The sequence below is a fragment of the Diabrotica undecimpunctata genome, chromosome 9 (genome assembly GCF_040954645.1).
Source record: "Diabrotica undecimpunctata isolate CICGRU chromosome 9, icDiaUnde3, whole genome shotgun sequence".
Lineage (NCBI taxonomy): Eukaryota > Metazoa > Arthropoda > Insecta > Coleoptera > Chrysomelidae > Diabrotica > Diabrotica undecimpunctata.
The window spans coordinates 58,710,531-58,723,257 of NC_092811.1; the positions used below are offsets into that span (position 1 = coordinate 58,710,531).

The 12,727-nt window shown below is 33.4% G+C and overlaps 1 long non-coding RNA gene across 1 annotated transcript; it reads left to right on the forward strand.

Annotated features, from left to right (window-relative positions):
• Positions 1–11,478: 11,478 nt before the first annotated feature.
• On the forward strand, positions 11,479–12,280 carry LOC140449589 (uncharacterized). Its single transcript, XR_011951836.1, has 3 exons — positions 11,479–11,594; positions 11,677–11,793; positions 12,023–12,280. It is a non-coding gene; the product is annotated as an uncharacterized lncRNA (long non-coding RNA).
• Positions 12,281–12,727: the final 447 nt, after the last annotated feature.

A 12,727-nucleotide genomic window follows, 5' to 3' on the forward strand; every position in this document is an offset into this window, starting at 1 on the left:
CTAAAAAAATTTTAGTTTTAAATAAAGACATAGCATTATTTAAAAACTGTAAAACATCTTTATGTTTTAAATTTACTATGACACCACTTTGAACCCGTCCATGATAAACTGTGGCTAAATCTTCCCATTTAATTGTATAATTATTATCTTTTAATTCTTTAAGCTTATTATAAACAACTGTTAAATGACTTAATTTTGTTTGCCACATGCGGATATTTCCGATTTCAAAATTTTTTGTTTTTAATGCTTTAAAACATAAACTAATTGCAATATCAACATATGTTTAAGCCATGATTCAATTTCCTCAACAGTAAAATCATAATTTTTTTCATAAAACTTTTTAACTAGTTTGTTTACATCATTAGCAAGCCTTTCTGACATTTTAAACTAACACTCACCTTAAGATTTTATAAATTTAAATAAAGCTGCCGGATTGACTTTGCCTGTGTCCTTTTCTCCAATGAATACTAGCGAATACCTTCCATTTCCCAATTCCAAAATATGATTTTTAAGCACCTCGGTAGATCTAGGTGGTAAAAATACAACCTTATCTTCCAGCTCCAAATAAACAGAATCTCCGAATTTCGATGCAGTCACCTTAGCTTCAGAAATTTTGTATGGAACATTTATTTGAAGTTTATTTAACTTTATGATAGGTTTTCGTTGTCCTTCTAAAAGAAGAAACTCATTTAGTGCTTCTAAATCCATTTTCTGAAAACTTATTACAAATTACTCAACTGTTAATACTTAAAACACTTAACTTACCGTTAAATAACACCCAGAGTTAAATTTTAATAATAACACTGACTGAGAAACTTAACGTAACGATGTATTATCAGTGAAGATTTTTAACTTACTCTGAAACGCTGTTTTGCTTCAGCCTTTTATACCAATTTCAACATAACTTGTCAAGGATATCCGGTGTTGACCTTGACATTGAACCTAATTTTGACCTTGGCATTAACCCCGACCTCGACTTTGACCTAGATATTGACCCCGACATTGACCTTGACCTTAAAACAGTGACCTTGACTTTGACCTCGACGCTGACCTTGATTTCTACCTTGACATTGATAATGACCTTGATTTTGATTTTAACCTTAACCTTGACCTTGGTCTAATCATTGACCTTTAACATTAAAATTGACCTTGACCTCGACATTGACATATTACGTTGACCTCGACCTTAACAGTGACCTTGACTTTGACCTCGATGTTAACCTTTGACCTTGACAGTGACTTTGACCTTGACGGTGACATCGACCTTGACATTGACCTTTGCAGTGACCTTACCTTGACAGCGGCCTTGATTTTGACCTTGACCTCGACATTGACCTTTGACCTTAACATTGACCACGACCTCGATCTTGGTCTGGTCATTGACCTTGACCTCAAACTCGACATTAACCTTCGACCTTAACATTGACCTCGACCTCGATTTTTGACCTTGACTTCGACCCTAACCTTGACATTGACCTTGACCACGCTCTTGACCTCGACATTGACCTTAACCTTGATATTGGTCTTGAACTTGACCTTGACCTCGACATTGCCTTTGACTCTCACCGGTCTTGATTGGAACCGGTTTCCCCCACCATTCAACATTTATGCTAAGATATTTGCTTTTGTATAAATTTTCTTATCTTTCTAATTACACATTTTCAATATGAATCACCCTATTTAAAATATAATTTTCAATAACGTATAAGAATAGACATCCATCTGGCTACGGAAGTTGAAGCATAAGTGAATAGGGCAAACAGAGCCCCAGGTTGCCTGATAGGGCAACAATATGAAGAAATAAAAATACTGGGAAAGATACGAAAGATACGATTTACGAAACAGTCATTAGACCAATAATGTCATATGCGGCAGAGCATGTCCTGACACGGAGAGGACAAAAAGAATGCTTGAAACAGCAGAGATAAAAACCCTCAGAAAAATCGATGGTAAAACGCTATGAGACAGAGCTAGAACAGATATACGACAAAAATGTAAGGGGAACAACATCACGGAGTGGGTAAGAAATGGAGGAGTAGAATGAGACGATCATGTAAGCAGAATGACAATAAATAGAGTAGTAAAGACGGCGAGAGACGGTTTCCCAATAGGAAGTGAAAAGACCACGAAAACGACTTACGAAAGGTACACTGGTAACAGATAGAGTAATATATACATGAAAAAAGAACTTATAAAAAACTTCAATTGGGATTGTCTTGTATATTTTAAAAAAGTATTGTTCTACATTTCTAAAAGTTTTATATACACATCTTTTATTTGGATCACTCTGTAAGATAATAATTTGATTTTGACCTTTCAACCCTCCACCATTTAACATTTATGCTAATATTTCTTTTATTTGCTTTTATATAAATTCTCTTATCTTTCTAATTACACATTTTCAATATGGATCACCCTATTTAGGTATAATTTTTAATAACTTGTAAGAATAGACATTTATATAGCTACGGAAGTAGAAGCACAAGTAAATAGAGCAAACACAGTCTCAGGTTGCCTGAACGAAACAATATGGAGAAATAAAAATATTGGGAAAGATACGAAAGGTACGATTTACAAAACAGTCATTAGACCAATAATGACATATGCGGCAGAGCATGACCTAAGACATAGAGGACAAAAAGGATGCTAGAAACAGCAAAGATAAAAACCCTTAGAAAAATCGATGGTAAGACTGTATGGGACATAGCTAGAGCAGATATATGAGGGAGATGTAAGAGGAACAACATCAATGAGTAACAGATAGAGTAATAGTAACAACATCAAGAGTAATATATACATAAAAGAAGAAGAACTTATAAAAACTTTAATTGGGATTGTCTGGTATATTTTAAAAAGTATTGTTTTACATTCCTAAAAGTTTTATATACAAATCTTTTATTTGGATCACTTTGTAAGATAATAATTTGAATAACTTAGAGGTACCTTCAATTTTAATTGTCTTGTATATGTTAAAAACTATTATTTGTACTATTAAATTCCTAAGAATTTTTTCATTTTTTTAAAATTTGATATTAATATATTATATATAATTATATATATATATATATATATATAATATTTATATCTATATATATATATATATATATATATATATATATATATATATATATATATATATATATATAATTTTCGATTTAAATCACCCTATATTTTAAGTTAACCTTCCCATCCCATATTTGTCGTTGGTTGAGTAAATGAAGAATTTCTTAATTGCGGTCTCGGTCGATTGCCTTGAAAGTAAAATGTGTTTCTGATAGACATTGACCTAACCCTAATAAATTCAATTTTATGTAAGACATATATGGTATTAGGTGTCTATGGAAAGCGAATTTTTTTCTTAATTACAATTTATATATATATATATATATTTTTAAAATGCCCTTCTATGCTTTGAAAAATAACGCTTTAAACTAAATTTATTTTCATCAGGACCAGTTACGCGAATACAAATCTATCGCGATTTTAACAAAGGATGACTAGCGGTCATTGACTAGAAACTTAAAAATTCAATTTTTGTCAAATATATATATACTTTTGGGTGTAAATATTGCTTTAAAATAAAACAGTTGCATTAATTTTGGATCGCATGTCTTCTGAATTCTTATTTGCAGTCAATGTTTTCTGAAAGTGTATTCAATTTAATTTTTATTCTTGTTAAAAGGTACTAGACCTTGGTACTTCTCGTTTTTTATAGTACATTTTATTTTTAAAAATAAGCAGATCTTGTCTGCAATTTAATTTTTATTCTTGTTAAAAGTTACTAGACCTTGGTACTTGTCGTCCTTTACAGTACATTTTATTTTTAAAAATAAGCAGATCTTGTTTGCAATTTTTTTCTTTGGTTGGTTGTATATATATTGGAGAAGAGGTGCCTTTACACTATCAGTCTTTCAATACAATTTAATTAAACAAACCATACAACAAAATGTCGAAAAATTTAAAAATTCATCAAAATGGTATTGTAAAAAAACCAAAATTGGATAAATCTGTGCCGGAATTAAAACCGCTGGAAACCCAACAACAAAAAAAATCTGTAAGTATTTTTTTTATTTTCTATTTATTGTTTTGATATTATTTTTAACTCGCTTAAAATATGTTTAAAACCTAAATTGTTTAAACATTCTGTTTTCTATATTTTGGATTTATTGTTGTAATGTTACTTTTTATCTTACCTAAAATATATGTGTTAGTATTTGGGCGCCATAATAAATTGTTTTAAACATTCTTTCGATGTTATTTTCTAACTAATTATTTTGTTTAAATTCTATTCAAAACTTTAAATTGTTTGGAAACATTCTATGTTTTTTTAATAAATTATTATTCTAATATACTTTTTTGTCTTAGATTGATCTCATCTTAGATGATGATATGCTTAACGATCTGTTAAACACAATGGATATATTGCAGCCTCCAGCAGCAGCAGCTTCAACTTCTGGTTCATCTTCATCGGAAGACTGGACTGCCAATAAAATTGATAAATTTTCTAAAAGTTTAGAGGAACACTACACAATTATATATGGGCAGTTCCAGTCTTTTAGTATATTAAAAGACAAACTCAGAAGTTGCCAAATTGAGCACGATCAAATTTTACAACAAGAAAAAAAAAATTGAAATGGAGGCAAAACAAAATAAAATAAAAAAAAACAAATTCCGAAATAATAATAAAAAACATTAAAGCAGACATGAGTAAAATTTTCAGTTCTTTTAAAAAATAGTGTATTTTAGTAATTTAGTAAGTTATGTTTAGTATTTAGTACTTTAGTAATTAGTAATATGTTTAAGATTAGTAATAATGTGCATTAATTAAGTTTCTAAAAAATAAAATTTATCTTTCTATATCTTTTTTTATTTATTAATTAAGTAGTAATTATGCAAATTGGTTTTAGTGGTTAAAACCATATTAGTTAACTATTTAAATGGAAAATAAGTCACAATTTTACATTTAAAATAGTTAACTATAAGAAAATAATTTCAAACGTTATTAAAACCATACTGATTAAATAAATCGTATGTGTTTATATATACCTACTGGTAATTAAGAAATGTGGAAGCGTAAAACAAATATGTTAATATACTTTGCCTGAAGAGTGAATAGTTCTGATTATGTTACCATACTTGCTTTATTCAGAGGCGGCTTTTAATTCAAAAGGTATTTAGTTAAAAGATTTTACTGTTTAATATTTAATTTAAGCATAAATCAATTTCAGATTATACAAGGTGAAACATTGTCACAAACCGGAATAACTGTTATTAAATTTGAAAAGGTGTTATTAGATTTATAATATTAAGTATTTAAATATACATACTTCTTTCTCAGGTTGTACAATGTGGAGTAGGATACGTTTAAATAACTAATACTAAAGTTTAAAAAATTTACAATTTATATAAGGTACACATAAATTATCCTCACATTATGCAATTATTACAACAAAGATCCTGCTAATTTTAGTAATATAACCATAATACTGTATAATATAGTTTATAAGTTTTACTTGTAATAATTAAGGTGTAGGTGGCAAAGGATACTTTAAAATCCGAAATAATTGGGTTTAACCAGGAAAATTGTAAACTGGAATAACTGATATAATTGGTTTCTCCCACCAAAACTGGTTACAAATCAGAATAATCTTAGGTTTAAAGGTTAGAGGTCAAGGGTTAAAGATCAAGGTAAAAGATAAGTGTTAAAAGTTAAAGGTCAAAGATTAAGTGTCAAAGATTAAGGGTTAAAGGTCAAGGGTTAAAGATCAAGGGTAAAAGATTAAGTCTTAAAGGTCAAGGGTCAAAGATCAAGAGTCAAAGAGGTTAAGGGTTAAAGATCGAGGGTTAAAGATCAAGTGTTAAAGGTCAAGGGTCAAAGATCAAGAGTCAAAGAGGTTAAGGGTTAAAGATCGAGGGTTAAAGATCAAGTGTTAAAGGTCAAATAACCGGTTTAACCGGTTTTTCCCACCACAATTTGCACCAGCTTTGGTGTAGAATATCTACTGCGGAAAGAAACCGTTTACATGTGCGAACCATGCGATGTCGGGTTGTGCGTGACACCTTGTTTTGAAAAATATCATACTCTACGAAATCTGTAATGTCAGATAAGTTTAAAATTATTTTGTATTTGTTTTTTGAGAAAAATCATTAGTTTAAATTTTTCTTGTGCCATTTTTTTGTTATTAAAATTGATTTTTGGGTTATTTAGTTTCTTTTCGAGCCTGTAATCCTTTATTTTTCATATTTATGATAAAATGAAATGTTTAGTTTCCGTTAGTTTATATATATATATATATATATATATATATATATATATATATATATATATATATATATATATATATATATATATATAATAATAATAATAAAGTAAAACCTGGCACCTGGCAGTAGGTTGAAAATGCACACCCATGAAAATGGAGATTAATGATTTATGTTTAGGGTTGCTGCCTGGGGATCGCCAGGGCACGTCTGGAGCCGGCGCTGGACGTGACAGCATGCGGGACGTCGGTGGCAGGGTGTTGAGGAGGCGGGCCCCTGTCATACAATCAGCTACAGCCCAACAACAAGAAGAACCACAAATGAGCCAAACAACAACAAGAGCTCCACCCGCTGAAGGTGCTGCGCTGGAACATCAGCCGGCGCTCACTCAAGCGGGACGACCGAGGCAGCGCATGAAATGGACTGTGTCCATAAACGAAAATATTTTGCGCTTTTATTATAAGGTGACAAACCTCGGTCAAGAAACGATCGGCTATCGACAACAACTGTATGCCGAATTTTGCAGGGAATACCCAGAAATTCAAGTATCTGAACGAAGAGTAGCAGACCAATACCGGGTAATTTTAAGAAACAATCTTATCCCAGAGACTAGACGCGACATTATCAGAAGCGAAATTGAACAGGAGATCCATAACCAAGAGCAAGTTGCAGACCAAGTCCCTAATGAAGTCCCCAACGAGCAGATTCCTGAGCTTCTCGTACAAGAAACTCAACCTAATAATACACAGCAGGACAATAACGAGTTGCACGATAGTCTGGTAAACGAGATGGCACGCGCTGTACAAGAGTTTAGTGGAACAAACCCACTTAGCAGACCACCGCTACCAAAAATAAACTCTTCTAAGAAACTAGGAGCGCTGTTACAAATTGTGAATACTGAAGTCCTACCCAATTATATCACAGAAGCCCACACATTAGAATATTTGCATATGCTGATTTACTGTGCAGCAACAGCAATTGCTAATGTTATGGGCATTAAGATCAGAACACGACGGGGTACCAACATCGGAAGGACTGGTAACAGAGTAGCACCCTGGGAAAAACGACTGCTGGGGAAGATTGAATTACTGCGTAGGGACATTGGACAAATAACAGAATACATAAGAGGAGTAAGAAGTAGAAAAATCATCAAAAGAGCTGAAGAAATATTGTTTAACACTCTAAGACACTCACGACATGATCCAGAAAACAACACACTTCAACAATGCCTGGACACATTAAAACAAAAACTATCTGTTTACTCAGGCCGCCTGAGGAGGTACAAGGTTAGTAACCACCGGAAATGCGACAACATACTTTTTGAGCAAGCAGAGAAGGCTTTCTATAGGAAACTTAATTCCACTGTAGAAAATGCAAATAATAAATCCTACCCAAGCCGAGAAGAAATTCATGAGTTTTGGGGAAACCAACTTTCGACGCCAGCTACTCATAATAACAATGCTGGATGGATTGAACAAACGACGAACAACTGTCAACACTACAGTAATATTCCTTATGAACCTTTCACCACTGAAGAAGTCTCGAACATTATCAAAGAGCTTCATAACTGGAAATCTCCTGGACCAGACGGAGTTCAAAACTTCTGGCTAAAGAAGTTTTGGAGTGTTCATGAGCTTTTAACAGTATTTATTAATAATATTATTTCTAATTCACAGGAAATACCATCATTTCTTACTCAGGGAACCACTTATCTAATACCGAAGGATCAAAGTAATACCCAAGATCCAGCAAAGTACCGCCCAATTACTTGTCTTCCAACTTTGTACAAATTGGTCACATCCTGTGTGGCCCGGCGTATCTACCAACATTGTGCTCTGAACAATATCATAGAGCCTCAACAGAAAGGATGCGCTAAGGGCTCCATGGGCTGCAAAGAACAACTTATTATCGACTCAGTCATTTTTAACCAGGCATACACCAAAAAAAGAAACCTTTTTACTGCCTTCATTGACTACAAGAAGGCTTTTGATTCAGTGCCGCATGAATGGCTTATAGATATATTGAAAATATATAAAGTCGATGATAATCTCGTGACCTTTTTGAAGAATATAATGGCAGAGTGGAAGACTAAAATTCACCTTCAAATACCGGGTGAAATTAATATCGAAACTGAAAATATTCCTATTAACCGGGGGCTTTTCCAGGGGGACTCTTTGAGTCCACTTTGGTTCTGCCTAGCAATGAACCCACTATCTCAGCTGCTGAACTCTACTGACTCAGGTTTTAGCATCAAAAATAACAACACTGTTGTAGCGAAGCTTAATCATCTGTTGTATATGGATGATTTAAAATTAATGGCTTCCACTCGAAACCACCTAGATGAGATGCTAAAAACTGTAGAAAATTTCTCAAATGATATCAGTATGAATTTTGGACTAGACAAGTGCCGTATACTAAATATAGTCAGAGGAAAGATTCAGCCCGGAGGTTTCGATATGCAAGATGGCCAAAACATCGAGGCAATGGGTGAAAATGATATGTACAAATATCTCGGAGTAAAACAAGCGCGGAAAATTGACCATAAACAAATGAAAACTGAACTAACTTCGGAGTTCGTACGAAGAGTAAGACAACTAAATCGGTCATATCTTAATAGTAAAAATTTGTTTAAGGCATTAAATACGTACGCCTGTCCCGCGCTGAGCTACTCATTTGGTATTATAAAGTGGTCAAAAACAGATATAGAGGGTCTTCAGCGGAAAGTAAGAACACTTCTCACAAAGGCGCAAAAACATCACCCACGCAGTGCAGTAGAGAGAACAACATTACCGCGGTATCAAGGGGGAAGAGGACTTATGGATATAGGTAAGCAATTGGATAAACAAATTGCTAATTTAAGAACTTATTTTCAGGTACAGGCTGAGACATCTACTTTACATCGAGCAATTTGCGCAGTAGATGATACGACGCCGCTTAAACTGAGGGAACAAGAAATGCGCATAAACCACCTGACTAAAGAAGACAAAATGCGCACCTGGATGAGTAAACCTCTGCATGGGCGACATCTCAATGAGATCAGCCAAGTATATGTCGACAATACAGCGTCGAACTATTGGTTGACATCAGGAAAGATGTTTCCCGAGACTGAGGGTTTCCTACTTGCCATTCAGGATCAGGTTATTCCAACTAAAAATTACCTGAAATATATTGTTAAAGATCCTCAAGTCCAAAATGACAAATGCCGATATGGATGCCAAGCCCAAGAAACCATCCAACATCTTACCGGTGGCTGCCAGGCATTTGTCGGTACTGATTATAAAGAACGCCATGACTCAGTAGGAAAGATTATCCACCAAGAACTAGCTGACAAACTGGGACTTCTCCAAACCGACCATCTTCCTTATTATCAATACGTCCCTGATAGAATGCTTAAAAATGACAACTACAAGCTAAACTGGGACCGCACTGTGCTTACAGACCAACCAGTGGCCCATAATAGACCCGATCTCATACTAGTTAATAAAATTACTAGGCAAACAACACTTATTGATGTGGCGATACCCAACACCAATAATTTACGTGTTAAATACAACGAAAAGATCGCCAAGTACAGAGATCTAGAAATACAAATCAGGAGACAATGGAGAATGGAAAGTACCCAGACGATACCCATTATTCTTTCTACCACTGGAGTCATCCCGAAGAGCCTCCTAGAAAACATAAAAAAGCTGGGTCTAAACGAACATCTATATAAGATTATGCAGAAAGCTGTGTTACTTTCGACGTCCAGATGCGTACGAAAATTTTTGGGAGATACACCGACATACCAAGTCACCTAGGACTCGATAACATGGAAAGAGTCCCACCAGAGCTGAATCCTTTTGATACCGTAGGTATCTGGGATGAGTGAATTTTCCCCTTAGAGGGAGTGTGAGCCGTATGGCTAAATCTGGAAGTAAAAAAAATCATAGAATTCCGAAAATTAAGTCAACTGTAACCTAAAAACCAAAAATATGTGCTTCACTGCGGGAGACGTCTACTAGCGCCGCAGCGAGGGGATGCAGATCCTCTCAGTCGCTCCGCAGCGAAAAGGTTAATAGTTTGACAAATAGTTGACTTAAAAAAGATTTTAAAAATTCCTCACTTACTAACTATTCTGATGTTTTGGCAACGCTGTGGGGTTCTGACGTCGTAAATCTTGAATGACGTGCAAGCATTTTTATATGAAAAATGCTATACATTATATACGTATTCGTAAATGTAGCTGAGCTGAGTCGGTTAAATAGATATCGAATATAAGTATTGATATTGATACCGATCCCGTCCAAGGTCCAAGTCCAAGTCCAGTCATGCGAGTATAATGTAAGCGTACGCGTACTCGTTTATATTGGCATTAGGGATCAGTTCCACAAGTATAAATAAAATACCTGTTCCAAAGTAACTGGTACGGGATCAGGTTACCATCCCTAGTAGAGGTGGAGAACTATCGATAAATATGGATAGTTTGGCCTATCGGAAACTATCGATAGTACTATCGATATCGTGTTCATAACAAGATGCCTGAATAATCTGCCTATCTGTGTCCATGCGAGTGTCAAGTGCAAGTGTCACTTGTCACTGTCGACTTTCCAATTTTCCACTAAAGGCGTTAAAGTTCTTATGGAAATCCATTGTTGCCACATCCTCAAATATGAGGAGAGCCACCTGTCAATTACTGTCACTTTTAATTTTATGTGGAATAAATTAAAACTATATTTTTTTATAACACTTATTTTATTGTTTGTTTTTAAGGAACTATTTTGCGCACTCAAAGGATTGTAATCCTATGTCTACCCGCCAGTTTATTTTTTGCCTTGTGTTTGTTGTTTTCTGTTTTGTTGCCAGTGTAGTTGCTTTTTGATTTTAATTAAAGTTTTTGTGATTTCATTTAATTCCAATTTGTTCATTACTATTATTCGGATTATTCCTAGTTATATTTCAGTTTTAGAGTACCTAGTTTTTTTTATAAAAATTTTTAGAAAGGATAAAGTTAATAGGGTAAGTTTATCTACGTTAAATAAACTCTCCTATTTTGTAAATCTAGAACTTGTTGAAATTATCCGCAGGTCACCATCATGCCGGTAATTTGTTCTAATTGTGAGAAATAATTTTCAACACAGAGCAACTTGAATCGCCATAGAAGGAAAGTCCATAAAGGTTCAAGTTCAATAATAAGTATAATGGGGAAGCAAGTAAATACAAAAGTTTTGTTTGCCAAGAACTAAATTGCAATAGTTCATTTATTAACAATTGCAATCTAAGAGAGCATCTCGGAGAGGTCCATAATATAATTAAGACATCTGTGGAACAAATCGAATTTACATCTTATGATGGTAATTTTTTATTTTATAATTCCTTCCAGTAAAAATTAAATATTTTTTATCTATTCCTCTAACATATTACATAAATTTGTAGAATTTCTTGATTGGTATAAAATGGAAGAAAAGCGTTCTAATACAAACTATTATTTGAAATCGAAACAAAGAAACCAAGAAAATTTTGAAATTTCATACTTTTACTGTAACCGATCAGGTAAGTGTATCAATAAAGCTAAGGTCCCATGGATCTGTTTGTCTGTTAATCCTTTCATTAATTTGTTTTTATTGATGAAATATATGAGGTTTTACATCAGTATGTAGTATTTTAGACAATGAAGGATGCAGATTGACAAACAAACGAATCCATTAAGACTGTACATCTGTATTCATTTCATTTATAGTTAGATACAAGATTCTTATTTTAAATTATGTTTTTTTTATAGGCAAATCTTCAGTACTTCCCGATGCCTTAAGAAAAAGAAGTATCAAAAGCCAAGGTTCTTGCAAACTAAATATGTTTTGTACCAGTCAGATAAGAGTTAAGCAAAATATTATTACTGGTAAATGTAATGTGAAGTACTATTATGAACATTATGGACATGACACTGCGGTGCAACATGTTCGATTGCATAAAGTGGACCGAGAAAGTATAGCTTCCAAAATAATTTTGGGTGTGTCAGTTTCTAAGTAAGTACCTAAATTTTAAAATTAATATAAACATGTTGAATAGGCATATGCCAAAGCAGTGATTTGGATTTGGCCAAATATTCATGATTTGGTATTGCCTGAAGCGTAGACTAGTTCGGCTGAATTCGCTTTGGCTTTAAAAATAGCTATTTTTAATGTTGAAACTATTGAAAAGAAATAATATTTTGTTTATTCTGCTTTTTTCAATCTCATTTATTTATTTTAAATACTTTATACTTTTTCAGCTCTTGGAAAATTTTATTATACAAAGTTCTATTGAAGTATTTCTGTAATAATTATTAGTTATTTATTATCCCAAATGTTACAACTTTTTTCTTGGTTTTAGCATATTAAATTCTTCAAGAACTGAACTTGGTTCGGAAAGTGGTATCAGAAGAATTGATCTGCTTGTGAAAAAGGACATACACAACATAAAAGCATCTTATAACCTCAACATAACT